General features: G+C 39.4%; 1 long non-coding RNA gene across 1 annotated transcript in view; it reads left to right on the forward strand.

Annotated features, from left to right (window-relative positions):
• Positions 1-26,990, forward strand: part of LOC142081359 (uncharacterized) — a 341,712-nt gene that overhangs the window by 109,698 nt on the left and 205,024 nt on the right. The gene's annotated exons all lie outside the window — the stretch shown is intronic.

Consider the following 26,990-nt stretch of genomic DNA (forward strand, 5'->3'; position numbering starts at 1 on the left):
ATTATTATCACTGCTTTGTAGGAACATAATGCTCTTCTAAAACAAAATCTCTGCTTTTGGATTTCTTAATATAATAGAATTACGGAGTAAACTTTCAGTGATTGGAAAATAAACTGCTGTATCTTTACCTGTGAAAGGAAAAGGTTGTGCTGTCTCCTTGGTGAAGCTACCTTAAGATACTTCTGGAGCTTATAATTTAATGGCTGTACCCATTTTAAACAGGAAACGTGATACTGACATAACAGACATCTACCTAAAACCATCAGAAAAAACATAAAGTCTAGTGAGGTAGAAAGACCAAGGCATTACTTATATCAGAGAACCATAGTTTTTTTATATTTACTGAAGAATTTCCCCTGGCTGGGTGGTCTGTTGACATAAACCTGAAGGAACTGAGAAACAATTTCTGTATTAGCATTCTGTTCAACTGCTGATAGAAAGCCTGGTATAATTCCTCTCGATATAAAAGGAAGCAGAACTTTCTTTTTCATTTGAAACCATCATCAACTTTGTTTAATTTAATGTCATTGCAAGATTAACATAGGCAAGAAGCCTACAGATTGAATTGAGAGGCTTTTGGTCATAACCAGTTTGTCTGGTCTGTGGGAATGACCCGAATGGAAACATAAAAGCAGAAGTCTCAGTCGTGCTCCTCCCTTACTGCTCTACTAAATCTGGGAAGTTCTTGCCTCTATTCCCTGTGAAAAAAAAAGTCATGATCCACCACATCTTTCACAGTAACCTTGAAAAGATTTCCTTAGTGTAGCCTGAGAGTAACTTCATTATATAGGTGAGCCACCTACATGAAGCCCCCCCATAGACCAGTTCCTTGTTAACTCGTACAGGCCATGAGCAGAACGTGAGGCCTTGGAAAGGACTAAATAACTCTGCTCAATATGAGTTTATCTGTTGATAATTGGAGGGGCCTAAAGATAATATTCAAAATGTCCACATTTAAACTGAACTGATCATAGACCAGAGGAAGATATTAGCTGAGTGAACTGGCCCTTCAGCTTGTTCAGCTTCACATGTTTCATAGAATCATAGAATCACAGGATCATGGAATCATTAAGGTTGGAAAAGACCTCTAAGATCATTGAGTCCAACCATTAACCAAACACTGCCAAGTCCACCACTAAACCACGTCCCTAAGCACCACATCTACACGTCTTTTAAATACCTCCAAGGGTCGTGACTCAACCACTTCCCTGGGCAGCCTGTTCCAAGACTTGACCACTCTTTCAGTAAAGAAATTTTTCCTAATACCTAAACTTCCTCTGGTGCAACTTGAGGCCATTTCCTCTTGCCCTATCGCTAGTTACTTGGGAGAAGACCAACACCCACCTCGCTACAACCTCCTTTCAGGTAGTTGTAGAACACGATGAGGTCTCCCCTCAGCCTCCTCTTCTCCAGGCTAAACAACCCCAGTTCCCTCAGCGCCGCCTCATAAGACCCTTCACCAGCTTCGTTGCTCTTCTCTGGACACATTCCAGCACCTCCGTGTCCTTGTAGTAAGGGGCCCAATACTGAACACAGTATTCAAGGTGCGGCCTCACCAGTGCTGAGTACAGGGGCACGATCACCTCCCTGCTCCTGCTGGCCACACTATTTCTGATACAGGCCAGGATGCCATTGGCCTTCTTGGCCACCTGGGCACACTGCCGGCTCATGTTCAGTCGGCTGTCAACCAACACCCCCAGGTCCTTTTCCTCTGGGCAGCTTTCCAGCCACTCTTCCCCAGGCCTGTAGCGTTGCATGGGGTTGTTGTGACCCAAGTGCAGGACCTGACACTTAACCTTGTTGAATCTCATACAATTGGCCTTGGCCCATTGATCCAGCCTGTCCAGAACCCTCTGCAGAGCCTTCCTGCCCACAAGTAGATCATCACTTCTGCCCAACTCGATGTCATCTGCAAACTTAGTGAGGGTGCACTCGATCCCCTCGTCCAGATCATTGATAAAGATATTAAACAGAACTGTCCCTAGTACTGAGCACTGGGCAACACCACCTGTGACCTGCCGCCAACTGGATTTAACTCCATTGACCACAACTCTTCAGGCTTGGTCATCCAGCCAGTTATTTACCGAGCGAAGAATATGCCTATCCAAGCCGTGAGCAGCCAGTTTCTCCAGGAGAATGCTGAGAGATACAGTGTCAAAGGCTTTACTGAAGTCTAGGTAGACCACATCCACAGCCTTTCCCTCGTTCACTAGGCAAGTCACCTTGTCATAGAAGGAGATCAGGTTAGTCAAACCTATGCTGACTGGGCCTGATCACCTGGTTGTCCTGTAAGTGCCACGTGATGGCACTCCATAACCTTCCCCGGCACCAAGGTCAGACTGACAAGCCTGTAGTTCCCTGGCATAGTTTCTTGGCATACCTAATAACATTGAGAACAAAGTAGAAGCAGAGTAGAAGAAAATACAGTATCTACCTTGTGGTCAGAAACTACTCTCCGTTGCCCTGGCCATATATAAACATTATATTAACTCTTGTGCAAAGTGGTGGCTGCAATGCCTCTCATAAAAGCACAATTATTGTTTGTTCTGGGTAGAAGTTTATAGCTACATTGTCTCAAAGAAAAAGATAAACAACATACAAACGTAATTATTTTCCTACAGTGCAGGGAGTCTTTTCCTCTTATTTCCATACACGTTAGATGCCCCCCCCCCCCAGGTGTTTTTCTAAAGAATAGCTTTAGTTCGTAAATAGCAGGATATAGCACTTCAAATGCATGGCAGCAAGAGTATGGATTTTACTCTCAATTCTGTATTAAACACCCCTGAATGTAAGGAAACTTTATACCTGGCCAGCAAGTAACTCAAGGACTGACTGGATTGCCACTTGGAAGTCCTGCTGGGCAGAAGAAGGTTTTCCTGTCCGAGGTAGATTTTCAAGAGTTCAAAATTTCCATTCTGAATCACAATGAATACTTACTCTCACTATTTTTTTCTTTTTTTTTTTTTAATTGCGGTCATCTTGGGTAAAACAATGCTGACTGGGTTATTTCAGTGGTTGCAAAATGCTTAATTTATTAAAATATTTCTCTCACAAAAAATGTTTATATTCTGCTTTACATTTGTGTTTCTAAATGAAAACAGAACAGAAATGCTATGAAAACAAGAGGTTTTTTACCAATTTAAAAAAATAAAAAAGAGTAAGATAGTTTTAAATTCTATAAAGCTAAATTCTGTGAAGATATTGGAGATTGAGTCTTGGCCAAACAGAATTTTCCAGTGAGAAATATTTGGCTATGCATGTCCCATTGACTGTTAACATTTCCAACAAGGTGAGTGCACGGGAGACAGAAAGAACCGCACAATTTTGAAGGTTGCTTTTATGAATATTCATGTTCACACGTGAGGAACAGTCAGCAGAAGACCAAAAACAAAATCAGCCAGTGTAATGCCAGGGTCTGCCTTACCTAATGACAATTCTTTGCGTTTCTGTTGCAGTGGAGGTACTGTGGTTTGCATTAGGCCTGCATTTCCTTTATATTTTTTCTCCAAAGCTGTAAAAAACAATGCATCATTAGAATACTTTTTTCTTAAGTAAATAGTCACATGACATCCTAAGAATACGTAAAATTTGTTGTAACTGTCTAGCATTTACTTTTAATATTTTTCTGCAGTAGTAGAAAAGAAATCAATAGTAGCTAAAGAAATCAGTTTTGACATTTGAAATCTGACACGCAAGGTTGGCATATTTTCAATGTTTGCTAGTTCTTTGCAATAATATTTAGCTATTGCTGATGGCTTTGCAGTATTCTGTGCTTTGGATGTTCAGAAATGGTTCCAAATAATACATCTCAGAGATATGAAGGTAGAAAAGCTTTTTAAAGGAAACTTCAAGGTTTTTTTTTTTCACTGTGAAATTTCATGTAGGAGTGTTGCTTTTTTAAGTTCTCTAGCATGTGATGGGGACTGGTGGAGCAGCAGATACAAACTTTAACATATTCTGGGAGCTGACAAAAATATTTAATTAGATGTGTATTTTTTTGCAAATAAATATTTTGCTTATGATTAATGTCTGTTTCCCACAAAATATTTTGGCCTTTAGTAAAAAAAAAAACCACCAAACCACTGAAAACAGAAAATTTAAATCCAGAAATGTGGATTAAATCCAGAAACATGAACATAGTTATGATGTCTCCTGCTCTACTTCTCTTTGCTGTCTGGCTGCTAAAGACACCATATTTGCTGGTTTGTCTTTGTGACTAGAGTGTTTTGCAGCAGGATGGGAGATGAGAATACGTTGGTCAGTCTTCCTGGAAGAATGGAGGGAGTAGAAAGCACCTGTGGTGTGATTGCTGCAAGGCCTTTGCTCCCACTTTCACCTCTGCATGTGGCAGGAAAGGTTCCAGCCCATGGTCTATATGCACCAGGGCAAGACAATATGCAGACTAATTGACAAGCAGGTATATCAGAACAACAGGCTGTAATATTGGCATCTTTTTTCTGCAATGACAAAAGTTATTCAACATGTATCACATTTGCTTAGTCTATATATGAGGAAAACTATGCTTATGTCTGTAACAATCTTCTGTAAATGTTGAGCTCTTAGTGCAAACACATGAGTTCTTCACTAATGGAAAAAGGGAAATAGTGTTGCTGTGCAAAATGCCACCTGTGAAGGAAAGAAACAAACCCAAAGAGCCAAAGAAAGAACAGGAAGATGCATATGCAAATATACTTGTACATAAGCCTGCACAAACATATACATGTATGCGTATCTTCATTCCAAAAATAAAGTGGGATTAATCTTTGTTAATATTGCACAACAAAAATGTAGACTCTGCCTGAAGAGTTATTCTCTGCAGGCTGCTTAATATGTAGAGACAAGTAGGGAGCTCCCACAGGGCAAGTAGTTTCATCCTAAAGCAGAAGTCTAAGATCAATCTGATAAATTCCTCGCTCCTCCCTCTCTCCCCCTCAGCCACCCAGTAACTTCTGGTTTTCTCTTCCACAACCTGTAAGAGTATCCTCATCTTTCCAATTAGAATAATAGAGTCATAGAATCATTAAGGTTGGAAAAGATCTCTAAGTTCATTGAGTCCAACCATCAACTCAATATCACCATGCCCACTAAAACCACCATGTCCCTAAGTGCCTCATCTACACATCTTTTAAATACTTCCAGGGATGGTGACTCAACCACTTCCCTGGGCAGCCTGTTCCAAGACTTGACCACTCTTTCAGTAAAGAAATTTTTCCTAATGTCCAGTCTAAACCTCCCTTGGCATAACTTGAGGCCATTTCCTCTCATCCTATCACTAGTTACTTGGGAGAAAAGACCAACGCCCACCTTGCTACAACCTCCTTTCAGGTAGTTGTCGAGCGCAATGAGGTCTCCCCTCAGCCTCCTCTTCTCCAGACTAAACAACCCCAGTTCCCTCAGCTGCTCCTCGTAAGACTTCTTCTCCAGGCCCTTCACCAGCTTCGTTGCCCTCCTCTGGACACGCTCCAGCACCTCCATGTCCTTCTTGTAGTGAAGGGCCCAAAACTGAACACAGTATTCGAGGTGCGACCTCACCAGTGCCGAGTACAGGGGCACGATCACCTCCCTACTCCTGCTGGCCACACTGATAGAGGCCAGGATGCCGTTGGCCTTCTTGGCCACCTGGGCACACTGCTGGCTGTCAACCAACACCCCCAGGTCCTTTTCCTCTGGGCAGCTTTCCAGCCACTCTCCCCAAGCCTGTAGCGTTGCATGGGGTTGTTGTGACCCAAGTGCAGGGCCCGGCACTTGGCCTTGTTAAACCTCACACAATTGTCCTCGGCCCATGGATCCAGCCTGTCCAGGTCCCTCTGCAGAGCCTTCCTACCCTCCAGCAGATCAACACTCCCGCCCAATTTTGTGTCATCTGCAAACTTACTGAGGAAGCACTCAATCCCCTCATCCAGACCATTGATAAAGATATTGAACAAGACTGGCCCCAAAACTGAGCCCTGGGGAACATCGCTTGTGACCGGTCGCCAACTGGATTTAACTCCATTGACCACAACTCTCTGGGTTCAGCCGTCCAGCCAGTTTTTTACCGAGTGAAGAGTGTACCTGTCTAAGCTGTGAGCTGCCAGCTTCTCTAGGAGAATGCTGTGGGAGACAGTGTCAAAGGCTTTACTGAAGTCCAGGTAGACCACAGCCTTTCCATCATCCACGAGGTGGGTCACCTGGTCATAGAAGGAGATCAGGCTGGTCAAGCAGGACCTGCCTTCCATGAACCCGTGCTGGCTGGGCCTGATCCCCTGGTTGTCCCACACATGGCTTGTGAGCGCCCTCAAGATGAACCGCTCCATAATCTTCCCTGGCACCGAGGTCAGGCTGACCAGTCTGTAGTTCCCCGGATCCTCCTTCCAGCCCCACATTGGCGAGCCTCCAGCCGTCCGGGACCTCCCGTGTTAACCAGGACTGCTGGTAAATAATGGAGAGTGGCTTGGCAAGCTCCTCCAGCAGCTCCCTCAGTACCCTCGGGTGGATCCCATCTGGCTCCATAGACATGTGAGCATCCAGGTGGGGTGTAGCAGGTTGTTAACTGCTTCCTCTTGGGTTATGGGGGGTTTATCCTGCTCGCCATTCCTGTCTTCCAGCTCAGGGGGCTGACTACCCTGAGCATAACTGGTCTGATTATTAAAGACTGAGGCAAAGAAGTCATTAAGTACCTCAGCCTTATCCTTGTCCTTGGTGGCAACGCTCCCCCCCGCATCCAATAAAGGATGGAGATTCTCCTTGGCTCTCTTTTTGTCATTAATATCTTTGTAAAAACATTTTTTGTTGTCTCTTACGACAGTGGCCAGATTGCCTTCTAACTGGGCTTTTGCCTTTCTAATTTCCTCTCTGCACGACCTAACGAGATCCCTGTACTCTTCTTGAGTTGCCTGCCCCTTCTTCCACAAATGATAAACTCTCCTTTTTTTCCTGAGTCCCAGCAAGAGCTCCCTGTTCAGCCAGGCCAGTCGTCTTCCCCACCCGTTCTTCTTACGGCACATGGGGACAGCCTGCTCCTGTGCCTTTAAGACTTCCTTCCTGAACATCGTTCAGCCTTCCTGGACCCTTTTGCCCTTCAGGACTGTCTTCCAAGGGACTTTCTCGACCATTGTCCTGAACAGACCAAAGTCTGCCCTCCGGAAGTCCATGGTAGTCAATCAGTTTAGAAAAAGCAAATCCTAGAGCTGTGATGTGCCATACCAATGGAGCTCAGAAGGAATAGCCCAGGGATGCAGCTCCTTTCCACAATTTAGTCTAGGACAAGGCCATATTAAGTCTTGTGGAATACAATTTAAATACAGACAGCCTTTTTGCATAAAGTTTTCTCCTACTGTTCCTAAAAATCGAATTGAATGGACTGTCTAATGGGAAGACTGCAAAATATGAATGTAGTTTTTATTATATTTAAATGTTTTGCTTTTATCAAAGGTGTTTTCTTGCAGCCCTTAAAGTGCTCAACTGAGAATCATTTTCCAACCCAGAAAGTAATTTAGAAACATCCAGAACATAAGCCTATTTTTTTTTCTGAGTGTATAGAGGTGACATGACAGTCTCTAGTAATCCACCAGGTACATTACATCGTTTACTGTTGGGGAAGCATTCAGATAATGTAGGAGCTGATCTGAAACAGCCTCAAATTAGCTTCAGCTCAAGTTAAAATTTTAGCAGAATCCAGTTTATTTTAAGAAGCTTTTTTATTAATGTATGTTTGCCTGCATTTTCATTTCCAGTCAGGAACAGAAGTGGAAGTTCAGAGAAGCTTTTTGGTTTTGGTTTACTGAGAGGGGAGACCTCAAAAAGGGTGTGAGAAAATTGGTTGTCTTAAGAATTTCTACACTCTGAACAGATTCACATAGTCTTCAGGAAGGGTGGTCATCCTAATCTAGCTAGATAATTGGAGATTTTCTTCGAGTTGAAAGTGATTGGCTTTATGTCTTAAAACATGTACCTGACAAAGTTTCAAGTAGTAATTTTTTCTTCCTGTTGGACTTATAGTTTCTGAAATTTTTTTTGTTCTCTAAGTATCCCCCTAAAATCCATCTACACTGTGATTTTTTTGCATACTACTTATTTTTCAGCATGTAATCCCTCAATGAAAACATTTCTCGTGTACATTGTGTTGCAGATGTATGATGCGTTTTCTACCCTTGCTTTGTGTGTAACTGCTGCTGATGCCAAGTATTGCCCACTGAACATGAGGGGAAGAAGCCATCTACAGAGCTCAGGTCAGGGGAATTACTACTTGCTGAAAGTGGAAGGTCTACATTTACAGAAGCAAGTTTTAATTTCTGGATGCAGTTCTAGTGAATGTCACATGTATCTTAACAATGTTGATACAACCATCAACAGAAGAAGTGTGCCTTCAGTGTGTATTAAGTGAGACATCACTCTGTTTCAGATATCTAGTCTACATCTATGTTAATAAATTCAAAGTACCATGGTCCAGCCTTTATGCTATCTGATTACTAGCACCATTTTGGCCTAAGCCAACTGGCACTGTGCCAGGGATGTCCTAGGGAGAGTTCAGAAGTTAGCACAGAGCATGGACCATTCCTAGCAAATAATCTGGATGTGGCCACCCTGTCTTGGAAGGGGGGAGACTTTAAAAGCATGGACGTGGGCTAGTCCCCACACAACCAGACACAGAGAATGGGCCCCAATACAATGTCCTTTAATGGGGTAGATGTTGCTTTAGGCTTTATACTGCCTGTGTCGATACAAAACAGCAAAGAATGATGAAGTGAAATAGAATACTGAACCTAAATTAAGGTAACTTTGGGTCTATAAGAGTCAATTTTTAGTGACAAAAGTGGAGACAGGGATTGTTACCTTGAATTCAGACTTTCCATTCCTCTTCTGTTATAACTAGAAACAGAAGACGACTTGCAAATCACAGTACTTAACCCACGATGAGGTCTCTGATGGGTTCTGGTTTAACCATACATGAGCCTTTTGGCAAGGTTCATTTTGAAAGGAATCAGGAAGCCAAACCAAAGCCTTATTGGGGGGGTATTTGTGCCCTTGCTATGATGTGGTCTCATCATGTCACTCAGGAATGAGGCACTTGCTGTTACATTAAACACAAAAATAACACAGGAAATTGATTTATGTTGGCACAGTTTTCCTATTTTAAATTATTTACCTGAAATCCAAACCAGAACTGCAGTCAAAGTATAGTTCAGAGCTCAGATTTCTTGGGCTCACATTTTAGAGAACTCGACATTTGTTCCAGATGGTCCATCTGCCTCTGATTACTATTTTCTGGTAAATAAAATGAAGAGGGTAAATACATTCACTGCCACATTGGAAAAAGATAAAATAATGTCAAGAGGTTTATAAAATAAATTAATGAAAGTAGCCAGAGAGTGAGAACAAATATTAGAAGAAAAGTATATCTGCTTTCAGAACAGATCTTTAATATCCCCTTTTATCTACTGATGCTTGTGTTGGTATTTGGACACATGAGAAAATGCATGGAGACACACCTCATATTAGTCGGTAAGAAATTCCACCCACTGCACAGTCAGTGCAATCGTTTGAAAATACGTACTGAAGTGAAAAAATATTTTTCAGTTTTTAAGAATGTGCTTTATCTGAAGCAATACCCCATAGCAAAGAGGTGACTGAAGGTCAGAGGACACCTTACCTATGTGGGTGTCAAGACAGGGAACCTATTAAGATAGGTTGATATCACTTTACCGAGTGTCTGCCAAACTGTAGTGCAAGTATTAGTAGAAGCATTTTTAAGATAGGAAGGATTTGGTTAACTTTCTGATTATCATTTGGTTTTTTTCCTCATGCTTTTGTGCTTTGGGTCCTAGCCAGAACCTGAAAAGGAAATACCTCTGTACCCTGAGAGAAACTATTTGTGAAGAATTTCTGGCTTGACCTTAAACAGGAATTGTCTGAAATTACAGGAAAGACTTTATACAAGATTTCCCTCCTAGCTTTGCAAATGCAAGCCATTCAGAGGTTTTGGGTGCTTATCAGCAGCTCCGGGAAGCATTTAAGGTTTATCCAGTTTATAGCTAACAGGGAGAGGTCCTTGCAAATGGCAAAGAATAGTGTCATTTTCTCTTAAAGTTATTAGTTTCCTGACTATGGGCCGGGTTTGAACAGTATAGAGACAACAGTAAAAACAGTATATGGGCAGAATATTTTCATTTTCAACCTTGACACATTTAGCGTGAACATTCGGTGCTACTGTAGCTGTGGAAAAGGACTTAAGAAGGTAAATATGTGTGTATTTTATTCCATTAATACTAGCTCTTTAAATTATAGTCCCAAATGGACCTTTCCTACTGTGCATGCAGAAGGTTTTACCCCTATATAGCCAAACAATCTTAAAGCAGCTCTGTGTTACAAAAAGTTTTATTTAACAAAGCTTTCTGAAAAAAGCAGGTAAACATCTCTGTGAAGGAGAGGTTTCCAAACCCGTGTTTATAACTGTCCCCACACCGAGCAAATAAGAGAAAACATAAGATGCTCGTCAGATGCTGATGCGATTGAAAACATTGCTGTGTAAGTGCCAGCGTGTAAGCATGCTGACCTTAAAATAACTACTGGCATGCTACGATCTGTCTCCACTTGTAACTTCATGCCTATTAGGAAGTTTCTGAAGCATTAGCTTGCCCATATGGCTGGGGCCTCCTGTTCTGTTTGCCTGTGGCACTGCTCTTTGTTACTGGATATTTACTACAGATTTTTCTGAGGAGGGCTGATTGCCATGTGATAAGATGCATTTACGGGGTGAAGACTTTGGTCACTTCAGCGGAACTCTAGAGTGAGAAACCAAGAGAGGTGTCCCAGTCAAAATGACTTTCCTTGTTCATTTCTGTGAATGAAGACTCGTGCTTGCTTGGGGAAGTCTCCAACTATTTTTCTATTCTCTCCTTCAAGAAGTAGAGGAAGCAGTCTCCCAAATTCAACTTTTTGGGGAATGCATTTATCACACAATTTCAAGAGAGAGAAGAGGGTCTGATCCTGATCAGAGCTTTTCTTTATTAATATATAATATTTTTATATTAATGGGATCACTATTTCCTCTTGATATTTTATTGTTGCTAACTCGTGAAGCAAACTTATGTGTGTGTTATTATGTTACATCAGAAGGCTGTTTATTTGAACCTCAATGTTATTGGAAGATCAGATACAGTTTAAGATCTAAAAGCCAAACTAAATAAATATTCAATGATTTTTCATCAGTTTACCAACTTGTCTGCAAGTGCTCTTCAGCTCTACCTGCAGGTCCTTTTTTGTCTTCAGTTTATTATTGTTGTTGTTGTTGTTGTTGTTAGTATTAGTATTAGTACTAGTATTAGTATTAGTATTAACTAACCTTAACACTCATTATTCTTACCCGTTTGGTTAGGTGTAGCACATGTCCACAGGAGAGGCTTTTGCTCCAGGGAGTTTACAATGCAATTATCTCATATTCTAAAGAGTCTAGTGTCATTTAATCATGGAGTAAGATAGTGGTAAACATGACTTTATTTAAATTTGTTTAACAGAAGAACTGAATCTTTAAACTTGACACAGGAAAACAAACATTTTTGCTGGAAAGTTAGGCCAACTCAAGCTGATACCCTATTTTACCAAAGGGTTACACTTCTAATGCAGCCTAGGCCTAAACTGGAGTCAACGTTGACTTTTAAAGGTAGCCACTGGTCTAAAGGTTTAAACTCCCCTCAGACATCACATTTGTCTCTAAAGCCCACTCGAGTTTGCTTCCTTTTTCATAAACTTGACTCCCCTTTGACATTGTCCCCACTTTCTGAGAGCTTAGATCCTCTTGATATGCTTTGTCTTTTGTTTGTTTGTTTGCTTGTCCAGTTCCCATAAGCTTCTGTGGTAGGTGCATCCCACCACCCACCTGGGCTCAGAGACGCTGAGTTATTTTTCCGCAAGGACCCTCCTCTCTACTGTGCAGATCAGTTCTGTTCCTTTTTGTTAAAAGTGCTTTAATCCCAAGTCAGAATTGCAAAGGCATCCCGGAGTGATGAAAGTACAATGTCTGTACAGGGTCATTGCACTAGACAAAACCCCCCCCATCATTTAGTGTTCTGCCTAAGGTAGCTTCTCAAGCTTGGTAATAAACTAGACCAAACTGCACAGATTTATTTGAAATAAAGAGGATCTCAACACCTATACCTGAAAACACAGTATGGGCCAATGCTAACATTGTGTGGCTGTCTCACTAACAAATCAATATTCTTAAAAGTGAAGGAATATCAGGCATAGATTTACTAGAGGAGAAAAAGGACTTTTCTTTTCACTTTTCCCTCTTAGTCATTGTAATAAGCTGGTTGTGACATGAGGGGAGAGCTCAGCTGAGCTGAGCTGTAAGGATCCCTGAGAGCATAACATCTCTCTCTGTCTCTCACGCTCAATCTGACAGAAATATAAAAAACATCCAGTTTTTAATAACGTGCTAACCTTATGTTAACCTCATAAATGTGTATATCTTAGCTCTAAAAGTGGCCAACTTCAAGCACTGTTTCTTTAAATATTGACCTATATCATACTGTGAAAGATTCTTCAGCAAACTGTAGTTGACAGCTCAACCACTAGCATGCTTGTCTTAACATTTTTCTTGCTTTGTTAGTTAAGCATTCTGTCTCCTACCCACTGAAGAGATGTATTTTTAAACACACATTCAAAGCCAAATCCAGAACTTATGTACAATAAGCGACTGAATACATTTTCATTAACTCACTAGTAATTTTGTCTCAATGTTTTATATTTTTAACGCTAAATCTATGAATAGCGGAAACTAGTTCAGTTTGGTATCCTGAGCAAGGCAATTAAATAAAAATTTTTTTTGTGAAAAAATTTAAAGTCTTAATTGTCTTGTGTGACTGTGAGTCTTCACAGGCTCTGAATTTTGCTTCAGGAAACTATGTGTTATATCTTTGTTCTGCCTTACCAGAACCATATATTCAATACAGACTTTAATAAATTATACCCCAGAAGTCATTTTACACCTAATAACTCAGCTACATATGAATTAACTATTTAAAACTACATAGTTTAAAAATATTGAATATGTTGTGAGGCAGACTGATCATCAGCCAAGTGATGATTTATACAGCTAATTGAACTGTATGGTCTCTGAGTAAAGCCTAAGAAATGCAACATCTTTTCCAGCCCATGAGAAACAATGTATTGTATGAATCTTAGTCTTGTGCCATAAAAATATGGAACAAACACCCATGCTCGCAATTGAAATAGTGAGAAACTCTTTGTTCTTTTAAATCCCCCAGTGTACTTAAAGGGGTATTTCAGTCTTTTTTTTTTGTCTTTTTTTTTTTTTTTTTAATTTGTAACTATTCTTTCTTGGAAATACAGAAATAGGATAGAAGCAAGGATTTCTTTCCCTTGACATTCACTGGAATTTTGTGTTTCTGTGTCTGCTCAAAGTGCCCATTGGAAGAGCCAGACTTTGGGAAAGATCTTCCTCATGTGAGGTGAGTCCAGGAGAGAACCGACCAGTCATTCAACTGAACAATTCTCCAAATGGGAGGCTGAAGGGTACGAGTGTAAGATGAGAGGGCATCCTTCAGAGCTATTGGGAAAGGGCAAGAGGGAAAGGCAAAGATCTCTGATGTGAGGAATACTGCTGCAGATTGCCAAGGAGCCTCTGGTATGAAAGGCAAAAAAAAGCGATGCAGATGAGGATCATATAATCCTTTCTACGGACTAAAGAAAAGATGGCTTGGAATTGGTATAGGGGATATAACTGGCTGCAGAATTTCTCTCCTAGTTGCACACAGACGTTACTGTGATGATGAACGGGTGTTGAAGCTACGAGGTCACTGGCAGACCCCGAGAAGGGAAGGCCAACTTTCCTCTTGGAGCCAGCTCTTTCTAGTGCCTTCCGTTTAATTCTTGAGTAAAAATTGTTCCAGGCTGATATACCACACACTGCTGACCCACAGAGAGCTGCTCCAGGGCTGCAAATCAGGAGGAGGCTGCACATAAAGAGGTGGTCATCCCGTTATACTCGACTTGCAATCCCTGCAGGGGTTTCCTCTTAAGGACATTAATGATAGCCTGGCTGGTTTTAGAAATCTAACAGTATTGTTCTGGCATGCATACAAGAAATTTTCCATCTAGTATCTTTGTTCTGGAAAGAACCACTTGTCAGACACTCCTCCATTTTTCATTTGATTTACAAGGAAAACAGTATTGCCAAATATTGCCCCTCCCATCTGGACTTTTCCCTATCTGGGCACCAGCCTCTAACTGAACATTTCCCACTTTTGATAACTTCTGAATGGCATCTGTTAAGTATTTGAATTAATATAATTTATAAGAATGCCATTTTGTTAATATATATATTATATATATTGTATATTACCTAATAGTATTTTCTAAGTACCTCCATCATCTACAATAGTAAGTAATACTACTAGTGCCAATGACAACTTCTGGATCTGTACTGGTGACTAATACTTTGGAGTAGTTCACAGATTAAGAACTACTGTATTCTATTATGTAGTATATATAATATTTTATTCTATCAAGTTGTAATTAAAATTCCTTCTTCAGTTATATTGGAAAACAGGCAAGCTGCAGAAACACCATGGGCTAATGAAATGTATTATTCAGAGGAAAAAGCTCAGATTATATGTTCTTTAGATATATATTACTTTCATTTCGCCCACGTGATCAAACACAGATCCTTGTCCATAGACTCCAACTAAACATGGCTGTTCTTACTTTCCTTTCATTCTCCTTCATGGATTCACAGAATGACAGAACGATGAGACCATTCCATATCATCCCACTCACTGTAAAATTCATCCAATATTTTCAGTAAAGGAATATTTTTTTTCCCTACTGGCTGATCCTCTGTTATGAAATTTAACTTACTTGGGTGTGCAGGGAGAACATCTCAGTTTTCCAGCCCCCAAATATGTACTTTTGTGCCAGAGTCAACAGGAAAAGAAGACTTACAGCATCCAACTGACTTAGTTTCATATTTCCCTGATGCCCAAACAACCGGAAAGCAGCAGGACCAAAACATTTCATAAATTTCTTCCTAGGTGGTACAGACACTAAGACAGGATGTTTGGATCTTTGGCCAGTCCCTGCAGAAATATTACAATACAGGGAAATTTAGTGCACACTGCACACATTTATGAGAGATGTTTAAAACTTAACTGGACAACGCATTAGCAAGTATACTTTAGGGAACAGTCCTGATGCAGTTGAACTACTTGATGTAGAAGGCATTTACACTTTCTAGTCTTATTGTTGGATCCCTTGTTATTGTGTAGTTCAGTGGCCACACAAGTGGTGAATCTGTTCACTTCACCACCCTTTTCAGTTGCCTTAGGGTATGAATCAGGTAACCCTGATGTCTTCCATTCCTTTCAATGTGAAAATAATAATTGCTGCAATAATAAAAGCTAATAAAATTTCTTAGCAAGTAAGAGGCAGTTTAGTAGAGGGAGAAGACACCAGTGGATGTTATGTGCAGATGTTCACCTGTACATCCATGTCAGCGATTTCTGTTCCACTGCTGGAGGAAGCTAGAAAAAAACTTAGCTCAGTTTCTTGGTTTATGTCCTATGCACGTGGTTAATAGAATTTTCATTGATACTTCTTTTTGTAACGAGAAGCTAAACAATACTCAGTGGCCTACTTCTGTTTTATACACTAAATGGATCTTTCTTTAGTTATTATTAATCTTTCTGTTTCTCTAGACATCTCTTTCTGCTAGGCATTATGCAATCACCAGGTAAAACCAGACCCTATCCCAAAGAGCTTATGATCTAAGTGGTCAAGATGAAACCAGAGATATAGTGACTTTTCCAAGGTCACTTAATAAGCAGTGGATAGAAACAGAAATGAAACTTAATCTTCTTGTCTCTTGGTCTCCCTCTTTGTTTTCTGAACCACACAACTTTTCTTGGAAGTACTCTTTGGAATCTGATTTCTTTTGATATAAAAAGAAATGTGGCATATTATGTTACTACTTTATACTGTTCATTCAAGTGAGTCAAGGTGATACACTCTTCAGTTGGTCAAGCTGTTTATTTTTGAGGAGCCCTTCACAATAGAAACAAAAATTAAAAAGATTTTGTCTGACATCAAAACCATATTTATTCTGTTTGGAAATATGTGTGAACTTGAACAAAGACTGTGTGTGAGGAAGACTAAATTCCAACATTTGAAACACATTTGAGGCACATAAGCCCTTTTTTTATACATAAATCCTGATCAATTTGAGATTATAAAATATATCGACTATAGTTCTCATGCATCTTCAATCACTTTCATAATTTCTGTGCAGAGTCATTAGCATGTTTCTGTGCAGATTGCTTCAAAGTATTATAACACATAGTCCAGTTGTTTGTGGATACTACTGCCCAACAGAAGTTTGTTACGTACGACCATTAGAAAATTGTCCATGATAGTTTTGACCCATCTCTCCTAAGTTTCACAGTCTGCGTTCACCATCTGTTGGGTCAGGAGTACAAGTTAGTCGTGTAAGCTGTCTTCCTGGTCAACTACGACTAGGCTCCTCCAGGGAATGTGTTGCCTGAATTCTCTCCACTGACTACACAGAGGATAAGATGATGATCTTAGTCTAGGTGGCAACTTGTAGTTAGCTAAATCTAGGTGGGATGAATTCTTCCACACAGAAGGATAATATCTTAACAATAATCAGAAAAAATCACTGCAGTTCAGTGATGGTATAGTAATTTATGATAATTCTTCATTCTTTTAATTCTACCATGATGGCTTTAGTTTTGCTGTGGTGTGTGGCATTCTTCCATGTACGTTAAAACTTCAAAATATCACAAATTATTCTTTAAGCATTTAAATATGCTGAAAGGGCTCCATGGGATGAATCAAGCATTTACAGTTTAAGCTTCCTCCAGAAAGTCTGCTGAATCAGGACCCCTATTCTTATCTGAAAAAGAAGTCTGTATGTTCACAGCAGTTTACTCCTCCTGCTTTTCCTCCTTTTGTTCTTAATGTCTGTGGATATTCTAGTGAATGAGTTTATTGATCATAGTTTTTGCAGGAACATTGAATCTTAGGAGATATTAATAGAAAACTAATTTTGGTTTTGTTAAGGCACCTCTGCAGAGGGAAATCTGGGTCCTAAAAGCTGTGGTCAAAAGCTGAGGAGCAAAAGTAATGTTGTGTGAGCTCTGTCTCCGGTCAGAAATATCTAGAGTGGCTCAGATTTCATATATTTGGAAGGATCTTCTGGAGTACAATTGACAGACCACAGAGTACTTGCACAAAATAGGCAGCAATTTTGAATGACTAATGTGTATGAGGAAATTGCAAACTGCTTATAAAAAATCCTCAGACAGGAATAAGCAGAACATTTGTCAAATGACTTATTCATTCAAAGGCTTCCATCCATCCCCACTCTTTCACATTTGAAGGGCAAGTGAGGACTGAAAATATTCCTTCTGAATTAAATACCACCCATACGTTGTAGGACTACAGTAAATTTGAAAGCCATCAGTGGCTGCAACCAAAGCTAAATGACAATCTCCTTTTTATATGAGTAAAAACAGGTGAAACCTTGGTTCTGAAAGCATGTGGAGCAAAATAAATTATGTATGGATGAGTGATGCTGGAATGCTAGGGTCTCAGTTTAGAATAGCATATGGAAGATTTATCAAGAGTTTTGTGCAATGGGAAGTGACTGTACTGTTCTGATGCTGAGGACAAACTAACAAGCTAGTATTGCAGTGCAGAGGTGCTCAAAAACCATAAGCTAATTCCCCAGAAATCTTGTGATTGGTTTAAGTGTCAAGAAACATTTCAGATCAATACCAAATATCACAAGATTTGTGATAAAATCTCAGAAGCTGGCAACATGAAGTGTAAATTGCACCCAGTTTTTCTCTATCAACAAAAACTTTTTTACATTTTTCTACTGAAAATCAATCCATACAGACTAGTATGTTCTTTTGTTTAACTTTAGTAAAAAAAGTAATTTTTCAGTGACTATTGCAGTCCAGTAATGTTAACACTTTTACAGTGAATTCCCATTGCTTGTTTTTGAGGGTGTTCTCTAATCAAATTTTTTTCCTATCTTATCATGCAAATGACTATCTCCATGAGCATTTTGATGCTAAGATTTATTTAGTTTCAGATCAGTTCAAACAACTGAAAGTTTTTGTTTTCCATGATTAGTTGCCTGAACTAAAAATTGGTTTGGAAGCTTGTAGAAGGAGAGCAAAACCTGGGCCATGTTTCATATGGATCCTTCTTCATTTTTCCTGCATGATTTCCTAGACAAAATGTTGCTGACAGCAGCAACAGGAGACCTCTGTGACTTTGTCACTATCGAACAGTCAGCAGTGGGGACTATAGGGAGAAAATGCAAACACGAACACACACACACACATCAATCACTAATGCTTTTCCTCTGTCAGCAGTTGCATCCATTAAAAGCCACTGTAACAGACTAGCTCCAAGGAGTGTGGTGTCTCTCAAATCATGACAATAGTATCATAATCACACTAAAGAGACATTAATGTCTTTTCATATACAGTTTTCTTTTTAAAACTGGAATGCTAGCTCCCACTCTTATAGCATGTGCCAGCTCCAGAAGGAGACAGTGAAGATGAGTTAGTCCCTCACATCAAAGCCACCATAAATGTATTAGACGGAATATAATGCAAAACCACATGAGTGATTATCTTGTTTTCTAGTAAGCAAAAGTTCTTATCCAGAAAATATAATCTTTTTTCATGTCTTGCAAGGTTAAATAGATTTCTTTGCTAAGTACAAACAAAGAAATACTCTGAAAAAATATACTGGTTGCTGTCAGGGTTGTGCAAAGCTGTCCTTTGATTCACTGACCAAAATAATAAAAAGAAATAAATAGGTCTTGGGTCACTCTGAACTGAAAGCATTTTCAGTATCACTGGTGAAATGCAAAATTTGGAAAAAATCACTTTAATGTATTTCAAAATGAAAAATGTTGCTTCATATTAGGTTTTTTATGGACTTATAACGAAAACTCAATAAACGTTGAAAGAAAAAAACATTTAAAACCAGAGAAAATGGAAATAATTTCTTTGGGAAAATGTTGAAGAGAAATATTTAACATTTTCAACTTTTTATATTAGCTTTATTTGGCTCACTTCCTTCCTCCCTTTTTTCCTTATTCAGCAAGTATTTGGCAATGGTTTTGGTCAACCAGAGAATTCATTTTGGTTAAATCTGACATTTTGTCCAGCTCTAGTAACCCTATTTTTGCTTTCTACAGCCTCATTCACAGCTACCATTTCTTCACAAAAAAATAAAAGCTGTAAATCAATAATAGATCACAGGTGAAGGAAATAATTTGAACAAGTGTTGTAACTCGAGAGAAACAGGAAATGTGAAAAAAAATTGGCAAAAGTTTAAACTTTGTCATACAGGATTTTCTGCTACATCTAATTTAAAAATGAAGCATGATGATTTTCTGCTTGCCACCCTGTTATAAAGGTATTATTATTTTCTCTTATAAAATGCATGAAGAATCAATGCTTAAATATCCTGAGTATGATTTTAACACCAAGATATGTACTCTATCATGAAATCTGTCAGTAAAATATGGAGGTTAATGTTCTTTGACTATGATCAGTATTTTATTTTCTGTGATATCCTTTTGAAACAAATGGGATGACATCTGAGGCAATATGTACTTCAAAGTATTGGAGTATATGCTGTGGAGTATATATGCTCACGCTGCTGATGTCCATGCATCCCCGATTTGGGATAAGACCTTGTCTTTCTTAAAATCACTGACAATATCAGCATTGGCAGGTTATATCCCTTTATTCTAGGATTCATCTACAGTCATTGATCTAAATGTCCTGTTGTTCTGAATCACTGAAGTCAAAGAATGGTTAGAGGTTAAAAGAGCAATACTTTGTAAAACCTTTCACATTTTAAAAAAGAGAACTTTTAAGCAAATTTTAAAATACAAAGTAAATTTAGACTATAAATAAACATAATAATGAAGTGGTTTTATCAGATTAATTTCTATGCTGAGTCTCACCTTTTTAATTCTCAGTGGAATCAGTATTACAGGACTAACATACCCATTCAGTCAGTGAAAAAAAAAAGTTGTCAGTATAAAGCCTGTCATTTGGTGGATAAAGGTAGATCTCCTTCTATTACTGCAGCGGTCACTGAATGTGATCAACTGTACATGATAAGCAACCCACTGTTTTAAGCAAGAGTTATGTCATTTGTTCTTAGGTAATGCATGGAATGGTTAAGTAAGTATTCAAAAGTGTGAATGAATACTGAAGATATAGTTCATTTAGCAACAACAGAAAATCATCCACAGATTTGTGCCAGAACTGTGTTACTCATTTTCCTGCTATTATGTTTTGGAGATCGTGATTCTACACTTAATATACTATTACTTTAATTGGTTATTGCATTTTCTATGTCTCTTGCAATTTGCAAGCTTTTGATTATGTTCTGCTGAATGTGCTAAAGAATTATGATTGATTAAACAAGAGAATAAATCATCTTTGGCAGAATTCTTTAGCCATGTTTAGTGGTGAAGTAGACCTGAGATGGATCAAATTGCAGATCCACTACATTTCTGTTACAACAACTGCCACAGTTTCTTGCAGTGCTGCGGTCCTGGCATCATTTCCAATCTACCGGGTACTGAAAAAACATAGACTTCTTTCATTTATGAGCAAAGAAAAGAATAGCTATAATGTCATCTGGAAAGCTCATAGTCAGAAGCAGTAAGGAAAGTTGAAGAGGGTGATTATTGGAAAGGTTATATATAAAGTTGCAGCTTTCCCACATGCCTATCAGTATATGAATTGAGGTTTGGATCAGAATTATACAGTTTGATAAAAGAAAAGAGCCTTACTAGCTTTGTCAGCAAAGTCTGGTCTTCCGTAGAAATTGGGAGAAAATATTTTCATAGGGAAAAGGGAACAGAGAATTTTCTTGGACTATCTAAAAGTCTGTGTTGCAAGACAGAAGGAAAATAAGAAAAAGATTTTTTTTTTCATGACTTTGTACATTAAATTATATTGTATTTGTAGTGTAATATGATGTTTTTGTTAAGCACCAACATTATTTAATTTAAGTAAAGGATATCAGCTTTGTGAAAAACATATCCTTACCATAGAATCACACAACAGTTTGGGTTGGAAGGGACCTTTAAAGGTCACCTAGTCCAACCCCTCTGCCATGGGCAGGGACATCTTCAACCAGATCAGGTTGCTCAGAGCCCCGTCCAACCTCACCTTGAATGTTTCCAAGGATGGGGCATCTACCACCTCTCTCAGCAACATGTTCCTGTGTGTCACCACCCTTATATCTGGTTTAAATCTACCCTCTTTTAGTTTAAAACCATTACCCCCTGTCCTGTCGCAACAGACCCTGCTAAAAAGTTTGTCCCCATCTTTCTTATAAGCCCCCTTTAAGTACTTCTTTGTCAGTATTTCTTTGGTTATTAGCAAATTCAGAATAAAAGGACACAATGAAGAATCTATAGTAATGGTTTCTATTTACTAGTTTTGCAGTATTTCTTCTTTACAGTCATGGACCAAATTTTTCATCTCCCTGAAGCTTGGTTTAGCTATATTATTGAATAATTATCGTTAAGTCACACAGTCTGTAAGGAGAAATAATATGTTGCTTTCTACCACCTCTTGAGCTTTCAAGCATAGTCCTTTCATTAGGCCCAATACAAGTTATTTCCTCCCTCTAACAAACCTGTAGCTCTTACATTCCTGAACTATCAAACACTTTGATTTTCTACAAGATTTAAATTCCACTGTTTACGGTAATATGTTACAAGGGAAGGAGAAGGTGAAGAATAGTGTACATGATATATAAATTTTGGAGTTATGAAAGTTGAGTTTTTACCCTGGTTTGATTAATGATGAACAGCATACTGGTCAGGAAATTGCCTCGTGTCTGTGTACTCTGTTTTTTCATTTCACCTTTCAGGTGCCTTAATTATTTAAATTATAAATGTATGTGGGTCTGTATAATGTCACTGTCAACAGGTCTTGACAAGATCTGCTTGACAAGATATTTTAATATTACAAATGTAAACACTGTCATAGGAAGTATCAATAGTTGTGTCAGTCTGTGACCCAAATGTTCTGAAATGAAAGGGCGATTTAAGGACTCTCTAGAAACAAAGCTGAAATCATATATACAGTATTTATATAAGTTACATGATAAAAAAAAAGTAACTATATTTGGAATCCTTAGATGAAACGTTTTAGTTCATATAGGACTTTTATATGTCTTTCAGGTAGTTTGGAGATGGGTTTCAACATATTTCATCAGTGTTTCTGAAGATCCAGTGAACACTGGTAAACCAACGGAAGTCTTCCAACATTCTTCTGGTGAAAAGACTAGGATTTTTTCTGAAATGTAGTGTCCGGTGATGTCCAGCTAGATGAGTCCAATGCTCAGATTCGTAAGACCCACGGAGGCAGGCCACTTGCTGAGAACCAGAGGAGACTGGAGGAGTTGGTCATAGAATCACAGAATGGTTTGGGTTGGATGGGAGCTTTAAAGATCATCTCGTTCCACCCACCCTGCCACAGGCGGGAACATCTACTAGATCAGGTTGCTCAAAGCAATGATGGGGCACCCACAACTTCTCTGAGCAACCTATTCCAGTGTCTCAGCACCCTCATTGTGAAGAATTTCTTCCTTATATCTAAGCTAATATAACCTCTTTTAGTTTAAAACTGTTACCCTTTGTCCTATTAGTACAGGCCCTGGGAAAAAGTCTCTCTCCGTCTTTCTTATAAGCCCCCTTTAAGTATTGAAAGGCTGCAACGAGGTCTCCCTGGAGCCTTCTCTTTTCCAGGCTGAACAACCACAACTCTCTCAACCTTTCTTAATAGGAGAGGTATTCCAGCCTTCTGATCAGGTCCATGTCTGTCTTGTGCTGGGGGCCCCAGAGCTGGACACAGTGCTACAGGTGGGGTCTCACAAAAGCGGAGTAGAGGGGGAGAATTACCTCCCTTGACCTGCTGGCCATGCTTCTTTTTATGCAGCCCAGGATACAATGGGCTTTCTGGGCTGCAAACGCACATATCCAATTTTTCATCCACCATTATTCCCAAGTCCTTCTCCGGAGGGCTGCTCTCAATCCATTCATCACTCAGCGTGTACTGATACTGGTGATTGCCCTGGCCCAGGTGCAGGACCTTGCACTTGCCCTCATTGAACTTCATGTGGTTTGCACAGGCACACTTCTCAAGCCTGTCAAGATCCCTCTGGATGGCATCCCTTCCCTCAAGCATATCAACTGCACCACTCAGCGTGATGTCATCTGTTAACTTGTTGAGGGTACACTCGATCCCACTGTCTATGTCATTAATAAAGACATTGAACAGTAAGGTCCCGATAAGGACCCCTGATGGACACCACTTATTACTGATCTCCATTTGGACATTGAGCTGTTGACTGCAACTTTTTGGATGCTGCCATCCAGCCAATTCCAGTCAATTCCTTACCCATCAATAGTCCATCCATCAAATCCGTATCTCTCCAATTTAGCAACAAGGATGTTGTGTGGCAGCATGTCAAAGGCCTTACAGAAGTCAAGGTAGATAGTATCAGTTGCTCTTCCCTTATCCACCAATGCAGTCACTCCACCGTAGGAGACCACCAGGTTAGTCAGGCCTTTTGTGAAGCCATGTTGGCTGTCTCTAATCACCTCCCTGTCATCCATATGCCTTGACATAACTTCCAGCTGGATCTGTTTAATGATTTTATTGGGCACAGAGGTGAGGATAACTAATAGGTAGTTCCCACAGTCCTTCTTTTTATCCTTTTTAAAAATGAGAGTGGTGTTTCCCTTTTTCTGGTCACTGGGGACTTTGCCTGACTGCCATGACTTTTCAAATATGATGGAGAGTGGCTTAGCAACTGCATCTGCCAGTTTCCTCAGGACCCCTGTCTCATTTGTCAGGGAGGAGTACAATTTCTTTTGTCTTTCTTTTCTGAGTAATGCACCTGTAGAAGCCCTTTTTATTCTTCTTCACATCCTTTGCCAAATTTAGGTCCAGCTGTGCCTTAGCTTTCCTGATCCCATTCCTACACTCCCAAGAAATATCCCTATATTCTTCCTGGGAAGCGTGTCCCTGCTTCTACTGCCTATGTATTTCTCTCTGTGTTTCAGTTTGACCATGAGGTCCCCACTCAGCCATGCTGGTCACCTGCCTTCCTCCTGTCAACCATGGTGCTTTCCTGCAGGGCCTGCGGTGTCTTCTTCCATACGTTCCAAATTGATGGCCAACATTGTTTTCATCTTACATATCTGTGGAGCAGTCCAAGCAATTTCCAAGCAGTTAACTTCTTGGAAGTAATGATAGTATGGATTACTCTGTCAAGGGGACTCTGTAAAGTCATACACTAAAAGAAATTTTTCCCCTTTCTTTTAACTGAAATTGCTTGTGTGGGAGGGTGTTGTCCTGCGGCAGCAGACTACACTAAATGATGCTTTTTATATTTTGCTTAGTACAGAGAAAGGAAGGCTTAGTTGTGAAAAAAAGAAACACATTCTTTGATGTTGTTTCAAAGCTGAGAACACAAACTGTCCTGTATTCACATAACAAAAGCAGGACAAAAATTTTGATTTTAGGATAACCATTCACATTCACATTTATTCAACTATTCATATTTTACTGGCATTTAATCACTTACAAATTAGTTTCTCCTAATTAAAAAAGTTGTTTTTTTTTTTTTTAAGTCTATTTTTACACTGGTCTAAAACATAATCATTCTTTTTAAATTCAGAATACCATGGTAGGGAGGATATCAGCTGAAACCTTTAGATTAGTCTCATTGCCATACTGAATGTATGCAATTAGCCATCTTTCCACCTACTAGCCATGTCATTTTGAGTCCAGCTCTCAATAAAATAACCAATGTAAACTAATATCTGGTGATACTGTACACATTTTTTCTCACAGTGTGCAACAGAACTAAGCTTGCCAGTATTAACAAGTTTATTTCAGCTACCGAAACAAAACTAACCATTGTGTTAGTTATGGAAAGCTGTATGCTTTTGAGCACAGATTTCCAGGAAACAGCAAATGCAATTTTATCGTTTAAATAACACATTCATTTCTATGCTTAATTTGTACATAGTTATCACCATCCTGTAAGAGGTTTCCCACATGTAACCTGTTGGATATTATTTGGTAATTTGCATGAAAAAATTTCAGTGTGACTTGATGATTTTGAATTTTCCCCATCTGTTTTTCTAAGGTGCCTTCTGCCTAACGTAGTTGAGCATTTGGTTATATTTCAGTAGAGATTGATCCAGGATGGGTCTGGTCCCATCCAGAAAATCACTGCAGTTAGGAGGTGTTTAGACAGGGACTCTGCCACTGGAGAATTAACCCTGTGAAATCACAGTAGTATCACATGGAGAAAAAGTAATCTAAAATCTTTCTTTTTTCTAAAAATTTCTCTTTTCCAAGTTCCTTTTCAAGAGCCATATTTTCTGTACAGCAGATTAGGTGAAACTTTAGAAAAATCTGGAGGTTATGATAACTGCCCATCTTTCAAGATAACTGCAAAAGCCATTAAGCTCTTGTGTGGAATAGACAGCTGGAACAGTAGGATTCACTGCTCAAAGCACATTTTTTCTGAAAAATTGGTTAGGATTCAGACATATAGTGTGAGTTATCAGTCATCTAAATCCACAGCTGGGCAACCAAGTGTCAGATGACAAGAACTTTTGTGTGCAGAGTAACGGAATGGCTAAAGAAGTGCACAAGAAAGCACCAGAAACACAGGGAGGAGTATTTTTGTGCATCTAAGCAAAAACTAAAGAAAGCACATCTAGGTAGTATATTTGCTGTTAAAAGTACATGTGCTGTTAAGAGGTATAGTGTTACCGACAAATGAAGCACTGTTGGTCCTAGGGCTCTATAGTGTTTGGGAATTGAGATTTTATATATGACATTTATATCCAGGATACAATAGAGGAACGCAAGAGAAATATCTGACTCAGTCATTAATTTCTTCCCTAATGGAAAAGAAAAACATCAAAAACCTGAATACTAACTACCGCTATGTGCTGTAGCCAGCATTTACCTTCCTGCTATCTCCAGAAACAACTGAGAAAAAATGTAAAGATTCTCCCTTAAGAAGAAGAGAGAGACTTGATTAAGAAGAAAAGGGAAGGCAGGTGCTTTGTATCTCCAACATCAAAAGAGAATTGTACCTCCTTCTACTTCCTTATCAGTCATTAGCAGGCACTAAACAGAATGGGAGCATCAGGTAGGTTGAAACTGCTTTGAGCCCAAATACAAGTTTCGTCTTTGGTACTAAAGGAAAACAGTTTTGTGTAGCCTCTCTGATTGTGGACTCAGCCGTATGGGAAAAATCATCATTACTTCACGCGAAACCAGATTTTTGCTCCAAAAGCTCAATGAAAGGAATGTTGAATCTTTTTTTCTGAAGGAAACATAAAGCTTCTGCAGCTGTGCTATTTGGGCTCAAAGGGAAGCCCAGGGGCTAAGATCAACAACAGATCATCTGTTTATGCACCTTTAATACTTAAAACTTGAAAAACTGAACAAAAGGATGTATGCATTCACCTACACAGTGAAATACCTTTGAATTTTGGTAGGTTAGAGATCACTATACTTTGGCAGGAAGGGGGAAGAAGCCTGAAAGAGCTCTATTTCTCTTATAGTCCCATCTAATTCAGATGGCTTTCACTGGGTGAAATCAATTAGTCTGAAAAATTTGGTTCTTCCTCAGCAGCAGCATTCTGTGCTTGTCTATCCTCAGACTAATGAGACAGAAAGGAAACAATGTAAGATTCATTTTCTGCTAAAAGAACTGAATTAATCAGTGATGGCTTACAGATTTCATGGGGAGCACCAACGGGTTTACAACCTGACCTAATGATAGCCGTTGTCCTGGCATTAATAGAAGTTTTCATGTAGGGGATCAGAGAAAGATTACATCATATGAATCCTCCCTTCACAACTGTTTATATGGGTGAG

The sequence above is a fragment of the Calonectris borealis genome, chromosome 3 (genome assembly GCF_964195595.1).
Source record: "Calonectris borealis chromosome 3, bCalBor7.hap1.2, whole genome shotgun sequence".
NCBI classification, from domain to species: domain Eukaryota; kingdom Metazoa; phylum Chordata; class Aves; order Procellariiformes; family Procellariidae; genus Calonectris; species Calonectris borealis.